This window comes from Puma concolor, chromosome D4, assembly GCF_028749965.1.
Source record: "Puma concolor isolate L17-30 chromosome D4, mPumCon1.1.hap2, whole genome shotgun sequence".
In the NCBI taxonomy this organism is placed as follows: domain Eukaryota; kingdom Metazoa; phylum Chordata; class Mammalia; order Carnivora; family Felidae; genus Puma; species Puma concolor.
In genome coordinates, this window is record NC_141679.1 from 93,732,576 (window position 1) to 93,748,605 (window position 16,030).

The 16,030-nt window shown below is 65.4% G+C and overlaps 2 long non-coding RNA genes across 2 annotated transcripts; both read right to left on the reverse strand.

The window, feature by feature from the left end:
* Nucleotides 1-218: 218 nt before the first annotated feature.
* LOC147575157 (uncharacterized) lies at nt 219-5,817 on the reverse strand. The gene is made up of 2 exons (XR_015243225.1): nt 5,314-5,817; nt 219-2,273 (listed from the first exon to the last, which is right to left on the reverse strand). It is a non-coding gene; the product is annotated as an uncharacterized LOC147575157 (long non-coding RNA).
* A 3,662-nt stretch (nt 5,818-9,479) lies between these two features.
* On the reverse strand, nt 9,480-13,907 carry LOC147575158 (uncharacterized). Its single transcript, XR_015243226.1, has 4 exons — nt 13,576-13,907; nt 13,106-13,217; nt 12,216-12,720; nt 9,480-10,967 (listed from the first exon to the last, which is right to left on the reverse strand). It is a non-coding gene; the product is annotated as an uncharacterized LOC147575158 (long non-coding RNA).
* Between the last annotated feature and the right edge of the window lie 2,123 nt (nt 13,908-16,030).

Consider the following 16,030-nt stretch of genomic DNA (forward strand, 5'->3'; position numbering starts at 1 on the left):
GCCCGGGCAGGGTCTCTTAAACCCACAGAGGCCAACAGAGCACCACGCTGCTTTCTCACAGCTACGCGGCTTCAACCCCGACCCCCGGGGCCCCGGCTGGCTCGGCGGGCAGAGGCTGCGACTGACTCTTGACCTCAGGGTTGTGAGTTCGAGTCCCGTGTCGGATGTAGAGAGGACTTGGAAATAAAATCTTTAAAAAAACACACACAAGGAGCGCCTGAGTGTCTCAGCGTGTTGAGAGTCTGACTCTTGATTTCAGCTCAGGTCACGATCTCACGGTTCATGGGTTTGAGCCCCGTGTCAGGCTCTGTGGTGACAGCGTGGAGCCCACTTGGGATTCTGTCTCCCGCTCGCTGCCCCTCCCCCGCTCACTCTTTTTCTCTCAAAATAGGTAAATAAACTTAACAAATATATACATAAAAAAAAGCACAAAAGACAAACCTCCCCCCCCCCCCCCACCGACTCCTGACCGCGGAGGAGTCCTGTGGCTCCCTTAGGCTCCTGGGCCGACCCACGTCTCTGCCATGGCACCCGGGACCACCGGCCCCTGCCAACAACCCCTGACGGAGAGGCCCTTGAACCTTCCCGCAGGGCTTCTCAGCTTATCGCCTGCCACCTCCAGTCGTCCCACCAGATTCACCTGACGTCCTCACCACAGCGAGCTCTGGAATGTTCCATGCCATGTCCTGATGGAGCAGGCGCCTCAGGCCCCCAGTAGTCACGGCAGGGAGCCCTCGTAGCCCGGAGCACCCAGGAAGCGTGGGGGACCTGCCATGTGCCTGTAGAACCTACAGGATCCTTCGAGGGGGCCCGTGCTCCCTTTCGAGTGGTCGTCTCTGGGCCTGGCCCTGAGCAGCCTGGGCCCAGAGCCCAGCAAGAAACGTGCGTGTCCAGGGCCGGGGTCGGCATGTTGCCCTTGCCGTGCTTGGCCACGTGGCTGGCTGGCCTCACCCGCAGGCTAACCAGCATGAGGACTCGGGTCCTCCCCTGGGGCAGGCGCCCTGGCAGGCGTTCCGGCTCTGCTGCCCCTTAGGCCACCGGCCTCGGCCCTCTGATAGTTTCCGTCAGAGGGGCTGGGGTACCGGGAGGCCAGGTTCCCGCCCGCGTCCCCTTCTGTCCCCTCGGCTCCCAGGGAACAGCAGCCACGGTGCGTCTCAGCCGAGCCAGACCTGTTCCTCTGCACCTTCCCGACCTCGTTAGCCAGGGGCCGAGGGGGGACGGCTGCTGGGGAAGCAGAGATGGGCAGACACGGACGGAGGGTCCTCTGGCCTCTTCCGAAGCTCCTCTTGTGACCCGCCCGCCTTGCCTGGCCTCTGCCCCTGGGCCCATGTGAGCTGGGTCCCAGAAGCAGCTCCAGGGTTAAATCCTGAACCACAAGACAGCACCCGTATGTGAAGAGACTCTCCCGATCCAGACTTCCTGGCACAGCCCCTGCCCTCACCCGGCCTCCTCCAGATCCCCAGGTAGATGGGAGCTAGCGGCGGGCCCTGCGGCGTCTCCGTGCCCGGGCCCTTCTCTCCCACTGCGGCCAGTGTAGGGACTGGCGCGGAGATGGGGGAGGCGGGTCCTGTGGGGCACCTGCCCAGACAGCCTCTGCTCAGTGCCCGGGCCAGGGGAAGGGGCCGCTTCTGGGAGTGCCCTCTCCTCAGACACCCCCACTCCAGGTCACACGGTCCCCTCTTTCTGGGTCAGAGCCCTGACTCTTCCCCCAGGGACTTGCTCTGCCTCCCTCCCCTGTAGTGCCTGATTCCCACTCTGATCCTGGAGCCCCGAGCCACCCAGCCCCAGCGCTGGCCGCAGTAGAAAGCGGGGGGCCGGCATGACCCTCATTGCCCGTGGGTGGAGGGGAGGTCAGGCTGAAACCAGACCTGACCCAGCTGTGCCGCGATCCCGCCGTGCCTCCCGGGTGCTGGAGAGACAGATCGCCCCCAAGGCGGGGGCGGGTCTGTCACCCTCCTCTTGACCCTGGCAGTGAGGCCCTTCAGCCATCTGGCAGGACAGCAGCCAGGTTCCAGAACCCGTTCTGAGCACCCCCTCCCGGGGCCAGCGTGGGCCCTCTCAGAGGCCGACCCAAGGCCAGGATGCACACAGCAGGAAGCGCGGACACAGAGGGGACACCGGGACAGGAGGGACAGCCTTAAGGTGGCGGGGCCTCCGTGCACAGGGAGGGGGATCGGAGGGACAGTGCAAAGCACTCACCCCAGGGCTCCCGGGACAGGCCGTGTGTTTCCATCTCCGGCCCCACGACACTGTCACTCCTGGACACTGACGGCCTGTGTGAGGACCAAGTGGGTCAGGATGCAGACACCAGCCACAGAAGTAAGGGGACACAGGTGGAGCCACAGAGTTAGGGCAGGAGAGGAAGGGAGAGGTGGGCACAGTGAAGGGCTGGGATGGGGACCAATCGTGAGTCAGCAGGCAAGAGAAGGCAATCTAGGAGGGCTTCCTGGAGGCTGCCAACCCAGGCCTCACTGGAGGCCCCTTCTACAGGGCGCCTGGAACCCACTAGATGGATACATTGTTGCCTCACTCAGCAGCACAACCCCAGGGAGAGGCGCTGTCACAGTCCCCACTTTCCGGAAGAGGAAACGGAGCCCAGGGTGGCCAGGGCGTACCCAGAGCGCCCGTCTACAGTCTCCCCTTCCTCTCCTCCAGCCCCCCAGGCGGCAGCTTGTCCAGGTCCCCAGGAGGCTCCCTCTCCGGGGGGACTGGCCGCAGGGCCCAGCTCCCGGACCATCCCCCCCCCCCACCAGCTACAAGCTCCCCCAGGGGCCACATCTACTGCCCCGAAGCCACCTGTGTCTCCCTTCCGCCTTCCCACCCCCTCACTGGCTCATCTCAGCAGGTAGAGCCCCAGAAACCGGGGCCCTGCTGACCCCTCGCCTGCCATGACACCTATGATGCCTGCGTCTAACCAGCCACGAGGGTGAGCTCCTAAAAATAACCATAACCCACAGTATCTTCTGCTTAAAGCCCTCCGGATATCCCACACCAACAGGACCAGGGTCCCAGTGCCTCCTTGTGGCCCGGTGGGTCCTGCATGAGAGGCTCTGCCGGCCACCATGATGACCGTCCTGCACCGGCCCCCCTGCTCCCCCACAGCCTTGTTCCCTTTCTTTCTGTTTCTCGGAGGCACCAAGCACCCTCCTGCCCCGGGACCTTTGCACAAGCTGTTGACTCTGACACAGCTCCGCCCCTGCTCTTCTGGTCACTTAAGTCTCAAGGGGCCTTTCCTGGCCACCCCAGGGTGGCCACGTGTGCCGCTCCCAAAGCCTGGGTCTCAGGTGTGTGTGATGAACCCCTCAGAGCAGAGCCTGCCCGCACTCCGTCCTCTTCGAACGAGTGTGTGAGTGAGGATAGGAACTACCTTCACCCCAGGCCGAGAGGCTCTGGCTGGCCCCTCTGCGGGTGGGTGTGCCTTCTGTCCTTCCAGGGATCCTGAGGGACCCCTGCCCAGCTGCAGGTTCTGAGGGGGCCAGACGGCTGGGAGGATGCCGAGGGGCTGCTCGGGGGAGCCCCTCGCCCACCCCAGGGGCTGTTTCTTGCCCTGACCCTCTGGGGTTCAAAGGGACCTTGGGGGGCAGACCAGACCAGCAAGAGAGGAAATCCTTGTATTTGTGTTTATTTCCTGATGGTTCATTGTGAAGCAGCTGGGGGGGGTGGGGGGCTCCTGTTAACTCTTTCTCCCCTGAATTTAATTGTCCCCCTTCCGGCCAGTCTCCTCGGGCTCCCGGCGCCTGGGGAACCGCTTTCCTGAAGCCGACTCCCAGTGGGGGGAGGGACTTAAAAGCACAACAAATCAAAGCCACGGCTATAGATAAGCCCAAGTGTGGAGTCTGAACCCGGAAACGTGCCCCAAGCTGGCTCCTAACAGGGGAGGGGGGCAGACCAGGAGCCAGGGGCTGGGCTGGGACCCTGGGACCCGGAGGGGGGAACCCCTCCCGGTAGCTGGGAGGAGCCACACTAAGCCCGTGGGTGGCTCTGGGGATCCGGGGCCGGGGGAGTGCGTCCGAGCAAGTTTTTCCCATGACCTCACCCGGAAGGGCCGAGCACGGGAGGTGAGCCACCCCCTGGAGCCGCTGTCGGGCCGGGGGTGGGGGGCTGCCAGTGCCCCCGCGTCTTCTTCCAAGGCTCCTGGAGCAGACAGATCCGTGCAGGCGGTCCTGAGCCCCCCACTGCCCTCGTACCCACCTGCCCGCAGCACGCCAGACCACCCGGCGCGGCCTGTGTGGCCCACGGCACGGCTCCCCTGCAGCTGCTCTAGAAATGCGGGCCGGGGCTAAGCAGACACAGGGGCCCCGCCCGGGGGACACGGGCGGCCCCACGGAGGGTCCCACTGGGCCGGGCAGAGGCCGGCAGAGTCATCCCCGTTGGCAAAAAAGGAAACTGAGGCTGGAGGAGGTGGAATGACAGCCACAGGTGGGGGGACAGATCTGGGTCAGGCTTGTGACCGCCAGTGACTGCCTCTCGCCAAGTGCCCTCTGGAGATTGGGGACCTAGGCGGCCGGGGTGGGGGGCGCCCGACACAGCCAGAGAGGTAGCCTCCCTCTCGGGTTGCCCCCACCCTCCCCTGGAGGGACTGGACTCCGCCCCCGAGTCTGTTCTCACAGCCCCGACTCCCACACTGTTCCCGCAGAGGCGACCCCCACCCCCACCTCCTGGAAACACCAACCAGATGTTGGGACTGCGGCCTGTTGGGGGGGGGGGGGCAGGAGGAAGTGGCTGGGCGGGGGGGATGTCGGCCCGGAGCGCAGGCAGGCCTGGCAGGGCTCAGAGCTGCCCCGGGGCCTTCAGAGAGAGAGACAGACCAGAGCCCATGCTGCCCCCCCCCCCCCGTTGTTCAGATGGGGGGGTACTGAGGACCTGGGAGGCCCCAGGGCAGACCCCACCCGGGCTGGGGGAGCACAGGCCTCCTTGGGGTCCCAGCCTTGCTGCGCCTCTGCCCCCTGGAGCCCGCCTGTCCCACAGGGGGGCACCCTGGCGGTCACCGCGGGGTGTGGGTGCTGTGGGCGCGGGCCCCACCCGACCCGTGGGTCATCACGGAGGCACGGAGCGCCTGCCTCTGCCCGGGGACACCGCGGCCTCGCGTCACCACCTGCCCCAGAGCGCCGTGTCCTCCAGACCCAGGCCCCGGAGCCTGACGACAAGCCCGTTCCTTCCCCGCACGTGCAAGCATACGTGTGCAAACACACACGTGCACACACCCACCCACACACGCGTGCACCCGCAGCACACACGTGCCTCAGGACACGCACACTCACACCGGCACATATGCGTGTGGGTCACACACACGTAAACAAGCTGCACACTCACCTCCCCACAAGCCTGTCGCAGGATCTGTACCGGGTGCTGGTCAGGGAGCGGGAGGGACCCAAGAGGCGACCGCGAGGCTGCGTGATGCCCAGGGCGGAGGTGGGGAGACAGGGCACCTGCCCAGAGCTCCCGTGCCCCCCAACCTGCTCCCTGCACAGAAGGGCCAGGGCCAGCTCCCCAGGGACGTCTAGAGACACCTCCTCCCCAGGGTGGGCCCCCGCCTGGGCAGGGTCCTTGAGAACAGGACCCTCAGGTCCCACGCACAAAGTGCATATGTCACCGGATAAATAGTCGCCGGGTATTTCCTGCCTGACCCCGGCCTAAGCGCGTGAGTGTCTACGACCCTGTGCCTGGGAGACCGTGGGAGAGCGCTGTGTGCGCGCGAGCAGGCCCAGCCGGGACCCCGCAGGAGCGCGGGCATGGCCGGCGGCCCACCTCCCCCTTCCCGGCTTGTGGGGCGGGCTGGGGGCCTCCCGCAAGGCTGTGCCCCTTGCTGGTGGGGCTCGGGCCCCTGCCGGCACCTGGGCTCTGGCTGCACGGGGTCTGCTCCTACTCAGCTCCGCCGGCCTCGCCCCCACCGGCCCACCGCCCGGCTGCCTCCCAGCCTGTGTCAGGAGGGGACCTCCCGGGGCCCCACAGGCCTGGCGCGTGGTGCACGCTGGGCAGATACTCGAGGTGCCCTCCCTGTCCGTCTCCCGTCCCGCGGACGCACGCTCCCGGGCCCCCAGAATTGGTAGACTGGCCCGACGCGCCCGGGCCCGAATCTGTAACCACTCAGATGGGGGGGCGGCGTCTGTCGCCCCGTCCAGCGTCCCTGCTTCGCCGCTCCCTGGAGGGGCCGTGGGGGCAGGGCGGAGACGGTGTGACGGGAAGTGAGTCAGGTGCCCAGTGACCAGGCCCGGACGGCCACTCACTAGCTGTGTGACCTTCAGCAAGTTGTTCACTGTCCACGGGCCTGTGAGTAGGGAGACCGTGGCTCCCTGCTGCTCCTGCTGTGCTGGCCTGTGACCCCGTGACCGTGACCCGAGGCATGCAGGGTGGGCCCAAGCGAGCCTCCCGCCCCGTGGGAAGCCCCGGGGGGGTGGAAGGAAGGCCGGCTCCAGCCAGCCCGGGGGAAGGGTGAATGCAGGGACGCCCCGGGAGCTGCTCATTGTGGCCAGGCCCACGGGAAAGAGGGAGGAAGTTGGGGGGTGGGGAGCCCTGCAGACCCCAAGCAGAGAGAGAGAGAGAGACAGGCCGCCGCAGGTGGGGCGGGGGCCCAGCCTCCCGGCCCACCCCCCGGAGACGGGTCAGCGCCCAACAGGCCAGCTAGATAGTGGCAGCCACTGAGGGGAGGCAGAGAAGGGGACATGGCCTTGTGCCTCGGGAGACTGGCGGCTGGGAACCCTGACACACCTGGGTTGGGGTGTGGGAGGCCCCAGGAGGCTCCCTCTAACCTCGTGCCTAGGGGACATCTGACGATTCTCTGTGCGTTTCCTGGGGCCGCCTCAACAAAGCTCCACAAGCGTTGGGGCTTAAAACAATAGAAATGTATTCTCTCCCGTTCTGGGGGCCAGAGTCCGGAGTCCCGGAGTGGGCAGGCCGCGCCCCCTCTGAAGCCTCCCAGGGAGGGTCCAGCTGCCGGTGGTCGCCGGCGATCCCCGGTTTCCTGGGCTCGTGGCCGCGTCCCTGCTCCCCGCCCCCGTGGCCTGCCTCCAGAGAGCCTGTGTCTCTCCTCCTCTGAGGAAGCCCCTCACCGCATTTAGGGCCCACCCTAGTCCAGGAGGAGCTCATCTCGAGGTCTTTACCTTAATTACCTCTGAAAAGACCCTTGTTCCAAATCAGGTTACATCCTGAGGTCTCAGGTGGGCATATTTTGAAGGCCACAACTCCACCGACCACAAATACCACGGACCCTCAGTCCAGCACAAAACATGTCAAGTGCGGCCCCTCGCGGGGCACCTCATCGGGCCCCCAGCAACCCTCAGGGCAGAGTTAGCTGGGGAGGGTGTGGAGAAAGGAAAGGACCCCTGGAGGACGGAAAGGCAGAGACAAAGGCCAGGAGGCAGGGCGGGGGGCGCCGAAGCGGCAGCTGGGCCCTCCCCACCCCGCCCCTCCGGTGACTGTCAGCTGCGTGAGGCTCCTGGCCGCACGTCTGCATCTGTCCCCCTGTCCCCGCAGGTGGTGGCCCTCCTCGCTGAGGAGGTGGGAGGCCCTGGGCCCTGCGGCCCAGGGGCGGGGACGGCGGTGGCCGTGGGCAGGGCCAGGGCACGGAAAGGAGACACCCCCCGTGGGCCCGAGGGCCTGGGAAGCCTGTGGCAGGTGCGTCCCCAGCCCCCGCAGCCCAGTCAGGGCCGGGCTAAGGTTTCCCGAGCTGGTGCCGGGGCTGGGCCGGGGCCTCCCCAGTGCGGGCCGGCCCGCGGCCCGGCTCCCAGGGCGCCGCAGAAATGTCCTTTTGTTGGCTGAACAAAGCAGCTTTGAGCCGGGCCCTTATCTTGGGCTGTGGTGAGATGGGACACCACCGATCGGGGCAGGAGCCAGCGGGCCGGCTTGGACGGGAGCCCCCCAGGCCAGGGGCGGCAGGGAAGGGCCGCGGAAAGGGGGCGAGGACAGGCTGAGCTGCTGGGGTCTCCCACCGTGAGGGGTCTGTGTGGGCTCATGGAGGGCACGGCGGGACCATCGGATAAGGCCCAGGCAGACACAGGTGGGCACAGTGAGCACAGAAACACACAGGCTGGGCCAGGATGGGGATGACGGGGGCCCAATGGGCCCAGAGCTGCTCGCCCCTGATTCATGCCTAGATCCCTCTGCAGACAAAGCCCCTGACCCTGGACACCCTGAGAACAGGGCCAGGAAAAGTGACCTTCCGGAGTCCCCGGTGCCCAGCCTGCGGCCAGCCCAGCAGTGTCCCCGGGAGCTCAGAGGCTGAGCCAGGGGGCAAGGCGAGGTGCCAGCCAGACTGTGAGCTGGAGGGGACAGGAGGTCAGGACCCCTCATTGCGTCCCACGTCTGTGACCGGCTCGGGAGCGGCCGCCCCCGATCTGTGTGGCGAGCTCGAGGGCCCCAGGGAGCCGCAGACTCCCTCCCCTGCTACGTCAGGACCCACCTCTGGCCTCCTCGGTGGACGGGTCACCAGGAGGAACCCCGGTGGCGAGGGGTGGAGGTTGGCCGGAAGCATAGTGACTCGACCCCATTGCCCCAACACGGGGGAGACAGGTCAGGCGGACTGTGTCCGCACAGGCCTGCAGGGCGCTGGACCTGAGCACGCCGTCCGACTCCTCCCCCAGGAAGCCCTCACTGCCTGCCTCTCTCTCTCTCCCTGGTCTCTGTGTCTGGTGCACAGTGAGGGAAACATCTACCGGCTGAGTGAGGGAGGCCGCTGGCCCAGGGAGCGGGGGCTCCAGCAGGAAGCTGTCTCTGTGGGCCCAGACACTGCCCAGCCCCTCCTGAAGGTGGAGACAGGGGAGCCTGGGCCCAAGCTCATCCCCTCCGAAGACGGGTCTGAGGCTGGAGTGGGGGTGCCCTGCCGGGTGAGGGCCACTCCGGGCAGACACCCTCCCTGCCCCCCAGACTCCTCGGTCACGGAAAGCCACCCTGGGGGCTCAGTGGGGCTGGGAACGGGCAAGACCAACGGCCCAGGGTCGGGGCAGGGGCCCCGCCGGCCACGCTCAGCGGCTGTGACTAGGTCTAGTTGGAGACGAGCCCCAGAAGGACCGCTTTGTGCCATACGGAGCACCCCCCAGCCAAGCCCCCGGCGCTGGCCCTCCGCTGGCCTCCCCCAGTGTAGAACCTCCCTGGGGCCCCGAAGAGGGGGTTGGCCTCACGTAGCAAATGGTCCCCTTTCGCCTGTGATTAGGGTCCTTATGTTTTCCTTTCCTCCGCCTCCCCCTGACTTTCCCACAAGCACTTTTGGGCATAAAAACACCTTCACGGGCATGACAGTTGCTGGACGCCTGCCCTGAGCTCCCAGCCCGGAGGGGCCTCGCGCACAGGCTCTGGCCAACACGGGCCCCTGGACTGGAGACGTTTCTCCCCCAAATTCCCAGGCTGGCTTTGTTCCCACGCGGCCCGTGCCCGGCACCCGAGTATGAAGATGACCCCGGCATCTCTGGGGCCGGGTGGGAAACAGCCTCGCTGGGTCGTGTGCTTCGGTGACGGCTGACTTCGACCAGGGGATGCTCGCCGGGTCACGCAGAATCTTGATTTTATTTAGCATGGAAACAGTCTCGCGTGGACGCAGCCCCCGCGTCCTGGGAAATGACGGTCCCCGTGGGGCACTGGGTGTGGTGGCCCGCGTGGCGGTGGGTTCTGTGCGCACTCTGGCTTTCCAGAGAATGTCCTAGCGGAACCACGGAAGGACGGAGGCAGGCGGCCCCAGAGGCAGGGCTGGCAGAGGGCCCCGAGCCCGGCGGGGTGGCCGGGGAAAGCGACCGTGGCGGAAAGGCGACGTCCGGGCGTGCAGCACCTGGGAGGCCGCCAGCCTCCACCTGCTGTCCCGAGACCCCTCACAGAGGCCCCTGTGGGCATCCCCTCGGTTTGCGGGATCCTTTCTTGGGGTGCCCCCCGAACAGTGCGGCTGTTCTGGAAGACTGGGTGTCGTCGAAGGCCTTGAAGCCCCACGGGCCCTTTGCTGCCGAGTGCCCGCGCCCCCAGCCCCACCGGCCCGAGTTGTCGGCCTCCAGCCTGGGGTTTGCTCATCCTGTGTCTCTGTTTTCATCTCCACCCTTCATGAGTTCATCCCTCTGCAAATACGTTCGAGGACAGAGCCTGCTGATCTCGTCACCTGCGCTCTGGGTGACTCGGCCACAAGGGAGAGAAGGGCGCGTGGAAAGTGTCGTGATGGGGGCTAGACCCACAGACAGAAGATCAGCACTTCCAATGGGGGGGGCGAGCAGTCCCGAGGAAGCCGGGGGCATAATGGGAATGTGGGACGAGCTGCAGGCAAAGGCGGTGAGGGGACCGGCCAGCCAGGAAGGGACGTAGGGAAGGGTGTTCTCGTCAGAGGGAACAGCCAGTGCGAAGTGGTAAGGCAGGTTTGGAGCGAAGTGAGGGAGGGGGCTCTGGCCGCTCCACAGAGCACAGTGAGGGCAGGGAGGGGGCCCAGTTAGAGGCCCCCAAATAATCCAGTGGGTGGGGACAGAAAGGGTGCTTTGTGGCTTCATTCTGAAGTCTGAGTTGGTGGGATCTGCCAGCGGTTGAAGAAGGGGGCGGTTGAAGCCAGTGCAGGGGACGGAGGGGGTGCCCCAGACCAAGAGGGATGCTCACCGGGCACAGGGGAGGTGCCCGCTTGGTGCCGGGCGCTCGGACAGGGGCCTCCGTGGGGAGAGGTCCTGGCCAAGACGCGCATGTGGGGTTTAGAGCCCGAGGTCAGTGGTCGTAGCAAAGGAGGCAGGGAAGACACGAGAGGCAGCCGGGGGCGGGGGCCGGGAGGACGGAGACCAGAGGCCACGCTGCCACGGGGGCACCTTGGACAGCACGAGTGTGTTCTCCACCAGCTCTGAGACCACAAGGCAGACCAAGGAGGGCAGGGGCTCACTCCGCCCGGGGGTGGGGGCTCTGGGGTGGGGGGAGTGTCTGGGGCCCCCGGGCGTCCCTGGCTGGGGCCGCCTCGCTCCAGCCTCTGCCCCGTCTCCGTCTCCAAGCGGCTTCTCCTCGGTGTCTGCGTCTCTCCCTTCCTATAAGGACACTTGTCACTGGATTTAGGGCCATGCTGGTCCCGGGGGCTCTCATTTCAAGGTCCCCACCTTGATTACATCTGTAGAGTCCCTTTTCCACATAAAGTCACGTTCGTGGGCCCCAGGCATCAGGAGGTGGATGCGTCTTCCCGAATCCTTGGGACCCCCCCCCCCCAGTACAGCCTTGTCACCCGAGGGGAGGAGGGCAGAGAGGGGACGATTGCCATGTCTCTCAGAGAGGATGGGTAGAGCGCCAAGGAACAGCCCCTGGGCCCAAGACGGGGACCCAAGTCTGGGCTCCTTCCCTGCCCCCCCGCACTTGCCCCGTCCTGCCTGGAGGCGGTGTCCCCCTTCCCCACGTGCTGAGCATGGCCTTGGGTCCAGATGTGCAGGCCCGAGGTAGGAGAGGCCCTGGGGCTGAGGACAGGCTGGACTCTGGTTCCCCATCCTGTGGGGAACAGGCCCAGGCCTCAGGGTCCCCACGGGATCGACTGAGCCCCTTCCCACACCAGCCCAGTGTGGGCACCAGGGTGGGCAGGCTGGTCCGGGACCCGCCCCCACGGGACTGCTTCGTCCTGTAGGACAGCATGGCCATCCTGGGGGCTCTCCCTCACTTGGGGATCTCCCCAGACAAGACCGCATTGTCACCACTGGTCCCACTCCAGAAAGGAGGACACAGAGCCAGGACCTCCGGGGGCCAGGCCAGGACCAGAGTGTGGCCTGCCTTGGAGCACAGGACCTTTCAACAGACCCAATGCACCCACCAGCCCCTCCACTGTGCTCACAGAATAACCCATAGAAAGAACCCCGGGCGGGAGAGGGAGCAGGGAATTGAACAGAGGGGCTGTCTTCTCCTGGCCGCCTCGGGTTCCTGGAGCAAGGAGGCATCTCTCTCTGGCGGGTCGCGGGGACGGGGTGGCGGGGGGGTGGGGGGTGCTCCCAGGCATGGCCCCAGTGGCCCTGGCAGGCCAAGAGGGAATCGGCTTACAAAGCACCCCCGCCACTCTCTTTGAAGCTGTCTGGTGAGGCTGGCAGGAGGCAGGAGGCCACAGTCAGTGGCCTCCCCACTCCAGGGACGGTGGCAGAGAGATGCTGGGGTTGGGGAGGGCCGGGGGTATCCCCCGGGCTCATACGGTGCCCCCGAGGGCCAGACCCCGGGTGCTCTGGGGCTGGGTCACCTCTGACCCCCTGTAGCCTCCCAGCTCCAGCCCTGGGACCCTCACATCGCCCCAGACCCCTCTTGCTCACCTGCCGGGGGGCCTCGGTCACACCCCTGGAATGTACGGGCTCTTCTCTGAGAGCCCAGGCTTCCTGCGACCTCCCCCCACCCCGTGAGCTCCTTGTGGTTCCGGCACCCGCAGACCGTCCCGGAGCCACGCCAGCCGGAGCTCTGGGACCCACATCAACCAATCAAGTCCTCAAAACCCAGATGAGTCCCGGTCTTGGCACTGTGCCTCCCCCTCCTGTGGGCGGCTCCGCCCTCCACCCGGAGCCCAGAGACTGGTTCCCACGCTCTGCTAGTTCTGCCCTCGGGCCTGGGCTCGCTTGGCCCCAGGCTGCACTCTCCCTCGCGGTGTCCCTAATCCCTGCCCACACCTCCGAGAAGAGCACTTTTGCGAAACCTCCTCAAATCACCTGCTCGCACAACCTGCGTGCCTCCTGGCCTCCGGACCGTCGGCTCTCCCCTCCGAGCAGCTCGCACACGCACCCCCGCTGGAGGTCCGAAAGGTGCTGGACAAAACGCAGCAACATCCTTGATTGTAAAAAAAATCACACCAGGGGCGCCTGGGGGGCTCTGTCGGTTAAGCGTCCGACTCTCGATTTCGGCCCAGGTCATGCTCTCGCGGTTCGTGGGTTCGAGCCCCGCATCGGGCTCTGTGCGGACAGCTCAGAGCCTGGAGCCTGCTTCCGATTCTGGGTCTCCCTCTCTCTGTGTTCCTCCCCTGCTCATGCGCTCTCTCTCTCTCTCTCTCTCTCTCTCTCTCAAAAATAAATAAAGTTAAAAATAATCATAATAAAATCTGACTGGACAAATACTCCCTTCACCTGAAACAGACTCGAATACACAGGAGAGTTTGGCGTGGGACCCGGACGGGATTGCAAATCAGTGAGAAAAGATGGGCCGCTCAAGAACCCACCGACGCCCGGGGAGGCAGACAGCCATCTGGAAAGAACGAAGCTGGGTCTGTATTCTCACAAAATAAATTCCAAACGGGCCAGGTTTCAAGGTAAACAGCAAAACCACAAAGCCTGGGAAAAAAAAAACAACGTGGAAGAAATTTCTTGATAAACCTGAGGTGAGACCTTCTTAAACGTGCCACAAAGTACCAAGACCACATCCACAAAAATTTTTCTTAAGGTCAAATACATAAAATAAAATTTCTGCATAACGAAAACCCCCTGAAGTGGTCAAGGTCTGCCGTTTAGCAACACGGAGAAGCTATGCATCCATGGAGGCAGAGGGCTCATTTCCTTCATATGTAAAAAGCTCCAAAAAATCAATAAAGTTAACTCAAGGAGGGAAGAAATGAAAACGCAAAGGGCATGAAGGGAGGGTCCGCATGAGAGGGGAAAGCTCACGGACGTGTGGAAAGACGCTCAGACTCACTGTCGGTGACAGACACGCTCCCAAAGCCTCGACGATCGCGGCGATCGCTGGTTCGCCTGTGTGACCGGCCACGGCTTTGTTACGCACGGTTGCGGGCCGTGAGGACCCAGGCTCGGCCCCATCTGTCAGAGCTACCAATACGACGTCTGACCCCGTGGCCCCGCTTCCGGAGAGGCATCCTGCCCACTGGTGGTCCTGGGCTGGCCAGAAAAAAACCCAAAGTGTCCATCAGCGGACCGTACAAACCACACAGCGGAACATTCCGCGGGCAAAGGAAGGCATCCACGTTTCAAGACGGGGCCATTTGTGCGGCCGGCCCGGTGGGGCACAGAGCGGGCGGGGAGGCGTGTGCTCCACAGACACACGGGGCCCGGCCTCCTGGCTGCCTCCGGTTCAGGAGCTGTGAGCCCCGGACATGCTGGAGAGAAGCTCTCCTCGGCACCGTCCGGGACCCACCGCGATCTGAACTACAGGAAGGCATTTCCGTTGGACACCCAAGGGCAGAGGGAAACAGGCAGCAGCGGGGAGGGGGGTGAAGGCGGGCTGGGGTCTTCTCAAAGCCGGGCCACCTGCTCCAGGTCTGCGGATGCTGAGGGAGGAGGCGGGGGGCGGTGGGGTAGGAAGACGCTGGCCCCCGAGCTCGGCCCCGACCACGTAGGCCCGCAGGACTACGACACCGGGGTCACGCGTAGTGTAGAGGGCCAGACTCCAAGGAGGGGCACCTCCCGGGCCGGGGAGGGGAGGCCCAAGGAGCTGGCTGCCCTGTCCAGCAAAGGAAGTTCCCTTGGTGGCTGGTGACTCAGCCCAGAGATGGGGGCGGGGCGAGGAGACAGCCAGCCCCTCCCTCGGGCCCCCTTTCCGGGGGATCCTGGCCGGGTTCTTCAGTATCTCATTTGCATGTCCGTTCATCCTCTCCCAGCCTTCCCAGCCACCCCCAGACTGGGGCCTGGTCCCCCTGCCAGTCCCCCCTCCACACACACACACCCTGCCCCTCCCCAGAGGGAAGGACAATGGTGGTGGGGAGGAGGCGGGGAGGGGTCTGGCTGGCCCGGGGCCAGGCTGGCGGGAACCATTGTGTGGGAGGCCCTGAGTGTTTGCATTGGAAGTGCCGCTGCTGAATGGGGCACAAGCATCCCAAGAATGCTGCCTGAGCCCATTGAGGGCCGAGCTCTCCGACACTGGGCCAGGCCGGGGCATCCTTGCCAAGCGTCTGAGTCTTCCTGTCACTCACACCTGTCAGGGCAGAAAGCGGAGAGGGATGAGACGGAGGGTTTGGGCGCCAGACAGGAGTGACCAAGGGCTACCGGGCACAGTGGTGTAGGTTGCGCACTGCACGACACCAGGGTGTGCCATTCACCTGGGTAGCCACACCTACCAGTGACCCTGCAGCCTCCCAGCGGTCCCTGAAGTAAAACGGGACAGGAGATCCTTCCCTGAGAGGGTGTCTCTCAGCTCGAGGAGGGAAGGGGCTCAGAGGAGATGGGAAAGGAGACGGGGCAGAAGGAGGAGAAGTGAAGGAAACTTGGTAGCCTGCTGACTGACAGGCTGGGGGCCGCGGGGGGTCCCACACACGGTGGTGAGTCCATCCCGCAGACCAAGGGGTGGCTGCTGGTTGCCCAGAACTTGCACCTGCTTCCTGTCTGTGGATTGGGGGTGGGTACCTGCCCCCCGGGGCATGGGAGGTGAGGGGGCTGGTAAACGTGGCAGTCAGTGCCCCAGAGAGTGCAGCCAGTCTGGTTGGCATTGTCCTCGGGGATACAGGTCCTGGGCTACACTGTTAGGAGCGGGGAGCAGCTGGCAGAGGGAACTGGAAGGGCAAAGGCCAAGAGGCACGACGGGCGTGGGGTGCGATGGCAAGAAAGGGGAGCGCCTCCAGGGCACCGCTGACTGGGGGAGGCTGGCACACAGCGTGGGGAGACCAGGGAAGACACCGGCAGACTTGAGGGGAAAGGGGGCCGGGGGGGCGGCCAGGAGCGGGGCGGGTCTGTCCACCTCCTCTGCCCTGGGGATGTCGCACTATCCTGGAAGCAGATTTTCCATGGAGGCTGTGAAGGGGCTGGGGGCTGCAGGGTCCCGCCCAGCCTTGTCCTGGGTGCACGGCCCCCGCAAGGGGACGTGCCGGCCGGGACAGGGGCTGGGATCAGGCCCGGATCCCTGGGAGGCCTGAGCTGGGGGAGGGCGACTCCTCCTTCCTTTCCGCATGAGCCAGTGGCTGGGCCCCCGGCTGGCTCCCCTGGGGACCACGCGGAGAGGGATGGACATTCTCTGCCGCTCACGGAGACTCTCCCCCGCTCTGAGGGGACAGAGGGGACGTAGCCCTCCCTGTCACACACTTGCTGTGCGATCTTGGGCCAGTGGCTCCCTGCTCCCTGCCTCAGTTTCTCACCTGTGAAGTTGCGATGCCAGCCGTCCTGGCCTCTGCCGGGCCTCAGGCAGGACTCCGGGACTCTGGCTC